Here is a 16341-nt window from a genome sequence, read left to right as displayed (position 1 = left end):
GACTTGAGACTGGGGCGAAGGTTCACCCTCCAGAAGGACACAAACCCTAAACAAACAGCCAGAGCAATGGAATGGTTAAGAATAAATCATATTCTTGTGCTAGAATAGCCCAGTCACAGTCCAGACCTAAATCCAACTGGGAATCTGTGGCAAGACTTGAAAATTGCAATTCACAGACGCTCTCCATCCAATCTGACAGAACTTGAGATATTTTGCAAAGAAGAATAGGCAAAGATGTCCCTCTCTAGATGTGCAAAGCCGGTAGAGACATCCCCAAAAAGACTTGCAGCTGTAATTTCAGGAAAAGGTAGTTCAGGGGGGAGAATACAAATGCACGCCACACTTTTCACAGATTTTTTTGTAAAAAATTTTGAAAACCATTTATCATTTTCCTTCCACTTCACAATTATGTGCCACTTTGTGCTGGCCTATCACATAAAATCCCAATAAAATACATTTAAGTTTTTGGTTGTAACATGAAAAATTGTGGAAACTTTCAAGGGGTGTGAATACTTTTTCAAGGCACTGTAGACATACTATCCAGGGTCACTTGACATTACTTTGTCAATCACATATGGTGGATGAACTGCATCAGTCATTATGTGCAAGCAGCACACAGTACACCGCACTCTTAAGCCATCTTCTGTTTTTCCATAAGGTTTTATGTATCCAGCTCACACCTCCATGTTTCTCATTTAAGAGACAGGATCACTGCAGCTGCCCTTCTATTGTCCATACACTTCTCCCAGGTCCTTCAGGGGGATATAACTCACTGCAGAGAACACTTGGTCTAGCTTGATAGGCCTTTTGCAACCCGCTCTAGCTTCCACCAAACATAAGAGACAGGAAGACTACAGCTGGCTCCTCTGGGTGGAGTACCATCTCCCCCAGCCCTATCCAGGGCCTCTGCTCAGTTGACTACCTCTGCATAGGTGTGGAGGAAAGGGGTATTGTGCCCTGATTGCACTGGGCTCCAAATTGGCATATACAGTATATGGGCAATGACTACACCCATTACATCACTACAGGTGGGTTCTAGCTCAACGGGACCTAGCACCTGATTACACTATTCTCTGTTACCACACACTATTCTGGGACAGAGCCACCTAGTGGCAGACTAGCTAACTGCACCCTCTTACAAGTGGGCTACTGGAATGCAGATCTCACTCATCTTTCTTCGTGCATTTCACTCCTTGGTTTAGGGTTGTATTATGTAGACATCCTCAAGGACTTCATTTTATTTTTAGAATTTTTGTCAGCAGAAAATGATAACTAAACACCATTTTTCTTGCAGCAATAAAAGCGGGAAAATGTCCTGAGAAAAAGGAGAAACCTTGTCCAGGCTACATAAAACATAAGTGCCACTTCGACAGAGAGTGTCCTGGCAAAGAGAAATGCTGCGCCCACCAATGTGAACTTAAATGTACCAAAGTCTGAAGTTAAGGTGAGTGATTGTGATTGGACAACATACGTACAGGCCAAAGAAAATATAACTCATTGACTTGTCCTTTGTAAATGCTCAGGTACTTTCTTTCCTTTTCTCAGCATTGTATGGATAACTTGATTGTTAGCTCTGGGGCACCATTGAATGAGGCAGTAACACACACAGACAGTATTAACAATGGGGGATCTCCATCTCCCGAGAAACAAGATACAAGCTTTAGCCTTCTATCTGGTTCTAATCCTTCTCTCACAGCGTTGTAATGATACCTGTGCAAAGGAAAACTAAACCTCATTTTTATCCCCAGTTCTCTATTTTGCATTGACCACAATCCTCTATTGGGCAGAACAGTGGCTAAGTGGTTAGCACTATTGCCTGGCAGCACTAAGGTCCACGGTTCAAATCCCAACCACGGCACTACCTGCAAGGAGTTTGTATGTTCTCCCTGTGCCTGCGTGGGTTTTCTTCCCTTACTCCAAAGACATGTTGGGAGGCTAAATGGCTCCTGTTTAGGGACCTTAGAGCTCATTGAGGGCAAGGACTGATGTGGATGTATAATAAATATGTAAAGCACTGAGCAAATTGATGGCACTATACAGTGGGTACGGAAAGTATTCAGACCCCCTTAAATTTTTCACTCTTTGTTATATTGCAGCCATTTGCTAAAATCATTTAGGTTCATTCTTCTTCCTCATGAATGTACACATAGCTCCCCATACTGACAGAAAAACACAGAATTGTTGACATTGTTGCAGATTTATTAAAAAAGAAAAACTGAAATATCACATGGTCCTAAGTATTCAGACCCTTTGCTGTGACACTCATATATTTAACTCAGGTGCTTTCCATTTCTTCTGATCATCCTTGAGATGGTTCTACACCTTCATTTGAGTCCAGCTGTGTTTGATTATACTGATTGGACTTGATTAGGAAAGCCACACACCTGTCTATATAAGACCTTCCAGATCACAATGCATGTCAGAGCAAATGAGAATCATGAGGTCAAAGGAGCTGCCTGAAGAGCTCAGAGACAGAATTGTGGCAAGGCACAGATCTGGCCAAGGTTACAAAAAGATTTCTGCTGCACTTAAGGTTCCTAAGAGCACAGTGGCCTCCATAATCCTCAAATGGAAGGCGTTTGGGACGACCAGAACCCTTCCTAGAGCTGGCTGTCCGGCCAAACTGAGCTATCGGGGGAGAAGAGCCTTGGTGAGAGAGGTAAAGAAGAACCCAAAGATCACTGTGGCTGAGCTCCAGAGATGCAGTCAGGAGATGGGAGAAAGTTGTAGAAAGTCAACCATCACTGCAGCCCTCCACCAGTCAGGGGTTTATGGCAGAGTGGCCCGACGGAAGCCTCTCCTCAGTGTAAGACACATGAAAGGCCGCATGGAGTTTGCTAAAAAAACACCTGAAGGACTCCAAGATGGTGAGAAATAAGATTCTCTGGTCTGATGAGACCAAAATAGAACTTTTTGGCCCTAATTCTAAGCGGTATGTGTGGAGAAAACCAGGCACTGCTCATCACCTGTCCAATACAGTCCCAACAGTGAAGCATGGTGGTGGCAGCATCATGCTGTGGGGGTGTTTTTCAGCTGCAGGGACAGGATGACTGGTTGCAATCGAGGGAAAGATGAATGCGGCCAAGTACAGGGATATCCTGGACAAAAACCTTCTCCCGAGTGCTCTGGACCTCAGACTGGGCCGAAGGTTTACCTTCCAACAAGACAATGACCCTAAGCACACAGCTAAAATAACGAAGGAGTGGCTTCACAACAACTCCGTGACTGTTCTTGAATGGCCCAGCCAGAGCCCTGACTTAAACCCAATTGAGCATCTCTGGAGAGACCTAAAAATGGCTGTCCACCAACGTTTACCATCCAACCTGACAGAACTGGAGAGGATCTGCAAGGAGGAATGGCAGAGGATCCCCAAATCCAGGTGTGAAAGACTTGTTGCATCTTTCCCAAAAAGACTCCTGGCTGTATTAGATCAAAAGGGGGCTTCTACTAAATACTGAACAAAGGGTCTGAATACTTAGGACCATGTGATATTTCAGTTTTTCTTTTTTAATAAATCTGCAACAATGTCAACAATTCTGTGTTTTTCTGTCAGTATGGGGTGCTATGTGTACATTCATGAGGAAGAAGAATGAACGTAAATGATTTTAGCAAATGGCTGCAATATAACAAAGAGTGAAAAATTTAAGGGGGTCTGAATACTTTCCGTACCCACTGTATAAGTACCTGAAATAAATACAATTTTATATACTGTGCTAACCATTATTTGAACCTAAAGTGGTGCTCAGGGCTGGTGCAAGGATGTTTGACACCCTAGGTGAAACCTCATTTTGCTGCCCTCATTGGCTCTCCCCTTGACTCCACCCCATTTGCCCTGCTCATGTATACGGTGGAGGTGGCGGGGGTGGAGTTTTTGCGGCGCCTCTCCACCTATTTCTTCAGCCCTGCTCAGTAGGCCCGCACCTGCTTTTCTGAACCCAGCCTGAAGACAAATAGTGGCGGCACTGGCTCGCTTCCTCACACCAACAGTGGTCCGCAGATATATAGACAGGCTAGGATAGTATATAGACAGGCTAGGGTAGTATACAGACAGGCTAGGGTAGTATATAGACAGGCTAGGGTAGTATACAGACAGGCTAGGGTAGTATATAGACAGGCTAGGGTAGTATATAGACAGGCTAGGGTAGTATATAGACAGGCTAGGGTAGTATATAGACAGGCTAGGGTAGTATACAGACAGGCTAGGGTAGTATATAGACAGGCTAGGCAGGGCCATCTTACCGAATGGGCACACCCGCTCTCCACACAAGGAACCAATTGTTACACTGACGCCTCCCTTGGTATCCAGGAAGTCAAGCGGTAAACACATACATCGCTGCCTCTCAACTGACCCCGAAGCCAGGAAGAGAAGCCGCCAGCCAACAGTGGGGGCACGGAAGCACATATATAAAAATGACTACCAAAAAAGTGTATTCAATAAATAATAAATGATCGAAGCCTATACACACTGTTCTCTTCCCTCTAGCTGCCAGCCATATTATTTGTCCAAGAATAAAATAAAAACATTAATGCAAATAAAAATATATATATAAACTAAAAATACATGGCAAATAATTTACATTACATCACAGAACCCCCCCAGAAAAGATATAAAATATTATATAAACAATATATATTCGGCTAAGATCTGCATATGTGTATGTGTAAAAATATGCACACACACACACATATAAAGCATAATATGTCCATGTAAAATATACCTGAATAATAAAAAAATTGGTAAAGGGAGGCGTCAGTGTAACGATTGGTTCCTTGTGTGGAGAGCGAGCGGTTTCCGTTTACCGCTCGACTTCCTGGATACCAAGGGAGGAGTCAGTGTGCGGATCGATCCCCCGCTGAGAAAAACGGAGTCCGCCGATGGACTACCGCGTGTGAAAGGGGCCTTAAGCAATAGACAGCGTGTCAGCTCCACCCCTGCTGCCGACGTCGTGGATTTGACGTAACGCGTACGGGGGGGAGCCTGTACAAGCCGCATCATTCTCTATCCCGCTGTTCATGCCTGCACTGGCCAAGTGCCAATAAATGTAAGTCTTTATACCATTTATTTACCTCAATAAACTGTCAAAACAGAGAGCATTAGATTGCTGTGCTAATTTCATTTATGTACCTGTGTGGAGAGAGGAGTTTAAAGAGGTGACACCACTATTCCCCTTCGTTGTGTCAGTGGACACAGCGGGTATGGCTGCTGCCCCACCATATCCCATTAAAGGCATCCCTACCCAGAGAGATAAAAGGAGGAGGTGACGAGCCCACTGCCTATTAGCACCTGTGAGTGCACAAAGTGTGTTTGGCTCATTATAATTTGTGAGCCAAACTGGGAGGTGTGCTGCTAGCATTATTACCACCAGTGCACGGAGTCACTTTATGGTATTGAAGCACTAGCACCTTACTGCTACAGTATATCTGCACAGCACAGAAGATTGGTTTCATTTATTACGGACTATGCACATTGTTTTATTTATGACCTATCACTTGGAATATCTATGATTGTCACATCATTTATAGCACAAGCACTATATTCACTGTGACACTTTATTTGCTTTTTTTTCTTAGATTAATTTCATTAATAATTATTTACCTACAGATGGCACTTTATTATATCTCACTATTTATATTAACCATATTCCTTTGGCGCTACATTTTTTCATCCCATTGTTCCATTGTGTTATGTGATAAACACCTAATGTTAGCAGCCATTGGTCCCCCTATCTTACTGTATTGTAATTAATTGGGGTGATATTATCATGTGTACACTTACTTTGGTCAGCGCTGGTTTTAGTTACAACCCATCATTAGTATACAACAAGCTAGGGTAGTATATGGACAGGCTAGGGTAGTATACAGACAGGCTAAGGTAGTATATAAACAAACTAGGGTAGTATACAACAAGCTATGGTAGTATATGGACAGGCTAGGGTAGTATATAGACAGGCTAAGGTAGTATATAGACAGGCTAGGGTAAGATATGGACAGGCTAGGGTAGTATATAGGCAGGCTAGGGTAGTATATAGACAGGCTAGGATGGTATATAGACAGGCTAGGGTAGTATACAGACAGGCTAGGGTAGTATATAGGCAGGCTAGGGTAGTATATAGGCAGGCTAGGGTAGTATATAGACAGGCTAGGATGGTATATAGACAGGCTAGGGTAGTATACAGACAGGCTAGGGTAGTATATAGGCAGGCTAGGGTAGTATATAGGCAGGCTAGGGTAGTATATAGACAGGCTAGGATGGTATATAGACAGGCTAGGGTAGTATATAGACAGGCTAGGGTAGTATATAGGCAGGCTAGGGTAGTATATAGACAGGCTAGGATGGTATATAGACAGGCTAGGGTAGTATATAGACAGGCTAGGATGGTATATAGACAGGCTAGGGTAGTATACAGACAGGCTAGGGTAGTATATAGGCAGGCTAGGGTAGTATATAGGCAGGCTAGGGTAGTATATAGACAGGCTAGGATGGTATATAGACAGGCTAGGGTAGTATACAGACAGGCTAGGGTAGTATATAGGCAGGCTAGGGTAGTATATAGACAGGCTAGGATGGTATATAGACAGGCTAGGGTAGTATATAGACAGGCTAGGGTAGTATATAGGCAGGCTAGGGTAGTATATAGGCAGGCTATGGTAGTAAATAAACAGGCTAGGATGGTATATAGACAGGCTATGGAAGTATATAGACAGGCTAGGGTAGTAAACAGACAGGCTAGGGTAGTATAAAGATAGGCTAGGATAATATATAGACAGGCTAGGGTAGTATATAGACAGGCTAGGGTAGTAAACAGACAGGCTAGGGTAGTATATAGACAGGCAAAGGTAGTATATATACAGGATAGGGTAGTATACAACAAGCTAGGGCAGTCTCAACAAGCTAGGGTAGTATATGGACAGGCTAGGGTAGTATATAGACAGGCTAAGGTAGTATATAGACAGGCTAGGGTAGTGTATAGGCAGGCTAGGGTAGTATACAGACATGCAAGGGTAAGATATGGAAAGGCTAGGGTAGTATACAGACAGGCTAGGATGGTATATAGACAGGCTAGGATAGTATATAGACAGGCTAGGGTAGTATATAGTCAGGCTAGGGTAGTATATAGCCAGGTTAGGGTAGTATATAGCAAGGTTAGGGTAGTAAACAGACAGGCTAGGGAAGTATATAGGCAGGCTAGGGTAGTAAACAGACAGGCTAGGGAAGTGTATAGGCAGGCTAGGGTAGTAGACAGACTAGGGTAGTATATAGACAGGCTAGGGTAGTATACAAATAGGCTAGGATAGTATATAGAAAGGCTAGGGAAGTATATAGACAGGCTAGGATAGTATATAGACAGGCTAGGGTAGTATATAGTCAGTCTAGGGTAGTATATAGCCAGGTTAGGGTAGTATATAGACAGGTTAGGGTAGTAAACAGACAGGCTAGGGAAGTATATAGGCATGCTAGGGTAGTAGACAGACTAGGGTAGTATATAGGCAGGCTAGGGTAGTAGACAGACTAGGGTAGTATATAGGCAGGCTAGGGTAGTAAACAGACAGGCTAGGGTAGTAAATAAACAGGTTAGGATGGTAATGTAAATAGACAGGCTAGGATAGTATATAGATAGGTTAGGATAGTATATAGACAGGCTAGGATAGTATATAGACAGACTAGGGTAGTATATAGACAAGCTAGGGTAGTATATAGACAAGCTAGGGTAGTATATAGACAGGTTAGTGTAGCATATGCACAGGCTAAGGTAGTATACAGACAGGCTGGGGTAGTATATAGACCGGCTAGGGTAGTATATGGACAGGCTAGGGTAGTATATGGACAGGCTAGTGTAGCATATGCACAGGCTAAGGTAGTATAAAGACAGGTTAGGGTAGTATACAGACAGGCTAGGGTAGTATATGGACAGGCTAGGGTAGTATATAGACAGGCTAGGGTAGGCAGCGCCAGCCTTATTGGCACTCCAAGCAAGAAGGTTCGAAAGAGTCAGTACCTCTATATTGGTCATATTGCTGTCTGTGTCCCCGCTTCCTCTGCCAGTGATAGGCAGAGCTGCCATAAGAAATCACAATACTCTGTACATTTTACCTAACAATGCAGCGTGTCACTTGCCATCCATTGGCTGCCACCAGATGCTGCCTGTTACTTGCCACCCATAGCCAGCCACCAGATGTAGCGTGTCACTTGCCATTGTCACCTGCCTTCAAATGCAATGTGCCACTTGCCACCCGTAGCCAGCCACCGTATACTGCATGTCACTTGCCACTCATAGCTAGCCACGAGATGCTGCATGTCACTTGCCACCCGTAGACAGTCTCCACATGCTGAATGTCACTTGCCAACCGTAGCCAGCCACAAGATGCAACATGTCACTTGCCACCCGAAACCTTCCACCAGATGCAGCGTGTCACTTGTGACCCGTAGCCTGACACGAGACAGATGCAGGGTGTCACTTGCCACCCATAGACAGTCTCCACATGCTGCGTGTCACTTACCAACCATAGCCAGCCACTAGATGCAACATGTCACTTGCCACCCGTAATCTGCCACCAGATGCAGCATGTCACTTGCCACCTGTAGCCTGCCACCAGATGCAGGGTGTCACTTGCCACCTGTAGCCTACCACCAGATGCAGGGTGTCACTTACCACCTGCCACTAGATGCAGGGTGTCACTTGCCACCCTTAGTCTGCCACTAGATGCAGCGTGTCATTTGCCACCTGAAGCCAGCCACCAGATGCAGCTTGTCACTTGCTACCCGTAGCCTGCCAACAGATGCAGCTTGTCAATTGCCACCCATAGCCAGCACTAGATGCAGCGTGTCACTTGTCATTCGTAGCCAGCCACCAGATGCAGTTTTGTCTTTGCAGTAAAAACCTTTCAATGTATGGCCATGTGGCCTCTCCCCAGTGCTACCGACTCAGCCAGATCAGCAGGCAGCTGGCATTAGGTTCTCAAGAAGGGAACCCTACAATCAGCACATGCGCAGTTGACAATAGGGTTCCCCTCCTATGAAAATCGAATGAGCCGCTGATGTGCTGATCTCCCAGGAGGGGACCCGGCTCACAGGATCTGAGATAGTGGTGAGAGACACTTGAAAACAAGCAGCCTCTCTCCTCCCAGGGGCAGTGCGGCCTGACTTCTAACAGGTCATGGACCGGTACCGACCTGGGGGTTGGGGACCCCTGTACTTAGTGACAGATGCAGCTGTAGTGCCTGACATGTCTCACCCATGGGTGCAATGCACATATTGCACTCAGGGATGATATTCCACTGGTTCAGACGTGGAAAACACATTAGCCAGTATACAACAAATATTGGTCAAACCCCAATTCCCAGACTCTCCCCCTAAATTACCCCCAATGCAGGCTTTTCTCCACTCCTTGCTCTCTCTAGTCTGAGGAGATGGTATGGCAGGACATGCTGTATGTGATTGCTTCTTGGTGTTCACTGTCTGCTACAACACAATCCTCTGTGTCAGCCTACTGCTTGCCCCTTACAGCTTACTACCAGGGCAATCTAACCAAATGGGCACGCTGGGAAGTTGCCCAGGGGCCCCACTTGCCCAGCAACCCAGCCCCAGCCAAGCATTAGTCCTGATTTCCGTGTGCATCCCGCCGCCTAACTTAGCAGGTGGCAAGCACCTGTCGGCCGTTCGGTGCTGTCAGGCCACTTGGGCCTCGGAGGGGGAGCCTACAACTGCAGGAATGCCCGTCCACCTCCACGGGAACAGGCACAAACAGGGCGGCCTGCACACCGACATTCTCTCCTTATCCCAGCATTCAGCAGCTCTGCTGACAATCACTGGACACAGCAGAGGAAGTCTTCCTTCACAGATGGACAGATACAGATCACCGAGAACGAAGCTCAGTAAAAGCCTGTGAAGGAAGACTTCTTCTTCTGTGTCCAGTCATCACACGCAGTGCAGGGGCACCCGGGAGCAGAGAGCATTGCAGGGGCACCTGGGAGCAGGGAGCAGTGCAGGGGCACCCGGGAGCAGAGAGCTGTGCAGGGGCACCCGGGAGCAGAAAGCAGTGCAGGGGCACCAGGGAAGGAGCTTCCTCCGCCTGAGAACGGAAAATAAAAAAGTCCACCTATGCTACCACCTCTTGGGCCCAAGGAAATGTTATGGCTCAGTTTTTACCTACTCCATGTGTACAGTGTGTGTGTAAGGCACAGTGGGCCCCCCTAGCATGGGGGCCTGTGCTCACCACATACCCTACACACATGGATGATATGCCACTGGTCACTGAGGTCACCTGGAATCTTCTAGACATCAACCGGGATCCCCCAACCGGCTTGATTGCGATATGAAACAAGCCAGCAGGCAGGCTATGAAGTAGATCTTTTACTGATGGTAATGCTTCCACCATTAAATGAGCCACTTCAGAATGCAATAGAAGCCAGAAGCTCATGTGGTCAAACAAGAAAAATCTGACTATTCAGTGAACTTCAAACAACTAGAGGTCAAACAACTTCAGGTCAAACACTGAAGGTTAGACTGGGGTTTAGGTTTTTATGTTTAGGGTAAATATTCGGTTATATTTTTGGATCAAGGTAAGGGTGAGGGGTTGTCAGTGATGTTTTTGGGTTAAAATTGAGGGCGGCAGTTTAGGTTTTAGGCTAAGGTGAAGGGTTTAGGGAGTGTAGGGGGACACTTTTCTTTAGAGCAAAAACTTCAGCACTAACAATGACAATAGTAATATCCAGTTAATGTTCTCATTGTCCGTAATCAAGATAGAGAAGCAGTCCCGAGAGCTGCATCAGACAAAGGTCAAATATCCTATAATGGAAATACCATTTCTATCTTTCCGGATTTCTCGGCTGCTACCCAAAAGCAACGTGCAACCTTTCTCTCCGTTAAAAAGCGCCTGCGTGATCTGCAACTTCCATATAATATGCTCTACCCAGCCAGGCTACGTGTCATCTGCCAAGGCAAGGAGCACTTCTTCACTGATCCGTGAGAAGCAGTACAATGGGTGGATGCCCTGGTATTACCTGCACCCTCCCATTTCAATTGTCACACACTGCCTCCATATGGAATGGCAATGGCCTCTTCTACCTATAGCTGCTAAGATTTGTTACTCAAGCAACGATGTTTGAAAATGTTGCTCTGCCTATGTTTATTACACCATTTGTGGCCTATACTCCCCTTTCTATTGATGGAAGTTCCTACCTCAGTTTTTCACATTGCACGTGACTTTATTGTTTTTTATTACGATTATTTGACTGCAACTTCTCCTCCATGTTGGGTTAGGAACATTTATTTGCTTCTCCTCCTGTGAATTTGGGTGGAACAACTCCCAGTTTCCTGCCGTCTTCCCTTTTTGTTAAAAAAAAAAATATATATATATATATATATATATATTTTTTTTTCTATGGTTTTTGACTAACCGTTCCATGTCTTCCCTGCAGCGCAGTTTTTGTTTTGGGAACAAAGCTCTCAAGTGTTTGGGTAAGGGGGCTGGGTGGGTCAGGATAGTTTGTGTTTTTTGGGGGTTATTTTTTTGTTCTTCATTCTTCAAATTGTCCATGTCTGGTATGTGAAGGGATACTAAACAGTCAAGTGTACACAGTTGCTTTCCTTAACTATTTTTCCTGTAGACCACACTGGTTTGGGGGATCTTTCTTACTGTGGGTTCCTCTTGCATCCCTTGAGTATCCTCCTTTAATACTATTACCTTTAATCTGTTCATGACTACAATTTGGGTAATTTTGTGGAATTTCAGAGGGCCTAACCTTAAAGTGAAATGTTCCTTGATGTTTGAATACCTGGCTAGACACAACCCGAATGTCATCCTTCTCAAAGAAATGCATTTACAGGGCTCTAGAGTCATGGCACTCAAACGTGACAAAATAGCCTATGCAATCCACTCCCCATATTTGGGGGTACTTCTATATTGATTGCAAAATCTGCACCAATTCAAACAGGTTAAAACAGACCCTGGAGGATGTTTTGTTGTCCCCATTCTTGAAATTTTGATTAAACCCTATACTTTTGTTAACTTATATACTGTATACCTCCACTGTTTACTAAAGGCCTGTTTGAACGCATAATGAGAACGGTGGTAGAGTTAGCTGAGGGACCTCTACTAATAACTGACAACTCTCTTGATAGATTTGGAGGGCCTACTCTACCTCCTACTCCTCTATGCTCCTATTTGGTCAATTTTGATCTTGTAGTGTCTTGGAGATGGAGACATGCTGATACGAAGAAATATTCGTGTTATTCTGATACATATCCCGCATTGATTTATGTTTAACTTCTCATGCTCTACTTGATAGGTTTTCTGCAATTAGATATCTCCCTAGAGCAGTATCTGACCATTCACCTTTATTAACTGACCATGCTTTAGATATACCTAGCTCCTATAAGTCTGGAGATTGAGTCCCCTCTGGCTTGCTGATTAATCGGTGACAGATCAAGGTCTTGTGGATATGAATTCCTACTGAGTTGCTAATAGACAGAGTGCCTCCATATCTATGGTCTGGGATGCCTTTAAGGCCACCATGAGGGGTACATTTGCTGCCGCTATTTGGGAGGCCCGACAGGCTACTCAGCCAAATTATTGGATGCCGAAAAGACAGCATTATGCTGCAGGAACTCCCTATTCAACTTCTCCTATTCCTAATAACTATTCCACATGGTGCAAAAAAAAAAACAGGGAATTAGATATGGTACTGTTAGAACGCAGCCAGAAAAAAAATTACTATATGATAATCCGAGAATTTGTGAGTTTGGGGAAAAAAATAGCCGTCTTTTTGCATATTTCTCGAGACCTGATTTTCAGCCCTGCAGTATTCCTAAAATTAAAAACTCTGTTGGTATAGTGGTTGAACTAACTACAGACATTGTGGAGGCTTTTGTTACCTTTTACTCTGGTTTGTACACCTCTAGAGCACACTACACAATTGTAGAACTGGATGATTACTTATATGACATCCAGCTCCTCAGATGATTAGAAGAACAGATTGCATCACTGGAAGCGCTTTTGACATTGGAGGAAATTAATGCAGCCATACAATCATTTCTCATAAAAAAACGCCGGGCTTGGATATCTTTCCTATAGAATGGTACCTACAATACAAGGAAATCTTACTCCCACACCTATTGTGGGTTTATAATCATGCCCTGAAAGAGAGACAGTTACCGCCTTCCATGTCTGAGGCTTTAATTGTACTTATACCAAAACCCCATAAGGACCATCTTTATTTTGAATTTTACCATCCTAACTCCCTAATTAACTCTGACGTCAAAATTCTAGCCAGAGTTCTCGCTCGTAGATTAAATTATGTTATTACCTCTATTATACGGTCTGACCAAACTGTATTTATTCCAGGCCGCTCCACTTTAATTAATCTACGCAGACTTTTCACCAACATGCAAATCAAACGCTGCAATATAGGCTCTATGGTAGTATTAGCCTTAGACACTCACAAAGCCTTTGATTCTATAAAATGGCCATATCTACAGGAAGTAATGGCAAAGTTTGGCTTTGGGGACACGTTCCTTCGATGGATCCAACTACTGTATTATAGTCCTAAGGCTTGATTGAGAGTGAATATTTATGTGCCGGACTCCTTCCCTATAGCGATAGGCACTAGGCAAGGATTCCCCCTGTCCCCCCTACTTTTTACTGTGGCGATAGAACCCTCAGCTGAATTGATAAGGACCAACTTCGCTATTAAAGGTTTGGTAAATAATGGGCTTGAGGAGAAAGTGTCTCTTTATGCGGACGACATGCTCATTTATCTGGCTGGTTCTCAATCCTCCCTAGCTATGTTATTACGGACTATACAAAGGTTCGATCATTTCTCAGGGTTTTTGGTGAATCGGGAAAAGTCTCTTCTCTTCCCATTGGATCCTGATTCTCTGATATGCCCTCCGCCCTCATGCCCATTAAAAATTATCAATACCTTTATTTAGGAGTAGTGATACAGCAGCCATTATTCTTATATCTTAATAACAACCTGGACCCTCTCCTTAGCCAACTTAAAAGCAGTCTGAAAGTCTGATCTACTCTTCCTCCCAACTTATTAGGCAGGATAGATATATTCAAAATTATTTTCTGCCGTGCTTCCTTTACATTCTGAGTAACTCACCAGTATATGTTCCCAAACGTCGATTTAGTGAGATTGACGCCATCCTTAGATATTTCAGATAAATCAGTTAGAATTGCTAAGGATACAATTCAATTACCTATTTTAGAAGGCGTTCTAGCAGCTCCCAATTTACACACATACTATATTGCTTCCCAACTGACCCATGCCCACTGGTGGTTTTATCCAGAACATAACAATGCAGCCACTGCTTTGGAGGCAGCAATTCTTACATCTTATGACTCACTTAAGAATCTTATTCGCCGCCAGTCAACTTTAGGTAGAGAAAGCACCAATATTTTATCTATGACACTACAGATTTTTAAAGCATTGAATCTGCTTCCGTCTGATGCAAATCGATCATATTCTCCAAATGCTCCTTATGGAATAATCCCCAACTACGCACATTCTTTCAATGGAAGGATGGGGCGTATTGGTCCAAGAGGGGAGTAAAATTGATATACCATCTGTTTACAACAGATACATGTCACTCCTTCTCTGAATTTCGTAAAGACTATGGCTTCCCTCCTATTGCATACTTTAGATATCTTCAATTACGGCATGCAGCTGCAACTCAATTTGGCCTACGTAACATCTCTATACAACCTTCCCCTTTAGAACGTCTTTTACTAGACCTGAACCATTCTAAACTTGTATCTACCTATCACTCCTCTTTATTACATTCCAAAACCAATAGACTCAATCTCACTGAATCTAAATGGCGTGCAGATATACCAGAACTTACGGAGGAGATATGGCAAGATATTCTCCCATTACAAGTCCCTACAGTTATCTCCTCTAGAGACAAGGTTATTCAAACGAAATTTTTGTACAGAGCATATTACACTCCTTGTCTCCTTTTTAGATTAAACGGACTGTCATCTGCCTCAGGCTCCAGATGCTCCTCAGCGGATGGCACATTTTATCATATGGTGTGGGAGTGCCCGCCTATCAGAATGTTTTAGTCGGAGGTCACTGCATATATCAGCTCTATTTCTTTAATACCTAATATTTGCAATCCCTTAAGGTGCCTCCTTGGATATATTGATGATGAGTCCAGGGCTGCCATCAGGGGGGTACAGCCCATACACATGTAGGGGGCCTGGGCATCCGGAGGGGCCCCAAACAGGGTAGGATTGCCACCTGTCCTCGCAATATCAATCAATTGTAAGCTCCACCGTTCCCTTCGCAGACTGGCACTATGTGGGGGGGTCCTGCCCTTCACTAGCCCTCACACACAGCTGTAGGTCCCGCCCTCCCCTGTTCTCCAGCTGTTCATGCCTGGACAGGAAGGGTGGCATTTACTAGAACCGTTCACCTTTATTTTCCTGGGATGGAGGAGATGGAACAGAAGGAGGACATGGGACTGGAGGAGGATGACGACATGGTAGGCGGGTCCTGGGGAATGTTGGTGGTCAGGCCCGGGGGGGTGGGCAGGCTTAACACTGTGTAAGGGGCCCCAAAATGTCTGATGGCTGCCCTGGATGAGTCCCTATCTAAAAACACCCAACTATTATGCTAAGAAATCTATTACCATGCAGTGGAAGTCCTCAGCCTCTTCTACTATAGCTTTTTGACTTACTCTTAATAATCAAGGACTTCCATTATACAAACTGGTGTATGAAACCAGAGGCCGTCCTCGTGAATTCTGATCGCACTATACCATCCAATACCTAGAGCAATGCTTATGAATGAAAGTACTGTTGTTGAATCTCTTTTTCGTCTTGCTAAAATGTTGTGTTAATATGCGTTATTTTACAGTTGATACCTACTCGACACATGTAGAAATATCTGTGTAATATGATTGATCCCTCAATTTACATAAATGTTATGTACATTTTTAATTGTGTACAAAAAAGTTAAGAAAAAAAAAATGTGTTTCATCGCCTTTCCATCCACAGCACCAAGTTGCGTCAAGAAAGGACACAAGATGCTTGAACCTACAAGATGTCTGATGAGACACAACGGTGAAATCAACTCTTTATGATTGAGGAGAGGTCATCCTATCTTACCATGAATAATAAAGGATAATTTGATTCTGCATCATGATGAATTGTTTGTGTTTTTTTTTTATTAAGCGATACTAAACTCCCCAATAAGACTTTGCCCAAAATCAAAGCCTATCTTACATATTATCAAATCATTGTTTCCAAGTTCTCTATAACCTTACAATTTCAGATTTATGAAATTTATTACAGTTGATGAGGCAGGGTTGAGCATGTCCAGGTACTGCTGCAT

The sequence above is a fragment of the Pelophylax lessonae genome (genome assembly GCF_965119305.1).
Source record: "Pelophylax lessonae genome assembly, chromosome: 3".
NCBI classification, from domain to species: Eukaryota; Metazoa; Chordata; class Amphibia; order Anura; family Ranidae; genus Pelophylax; species Pelophylax lessonae.
The sequence above is the reverse complement of the archived record's forward strand: the minus strand, read 5'-3'. Positions refer to the sequence as shown.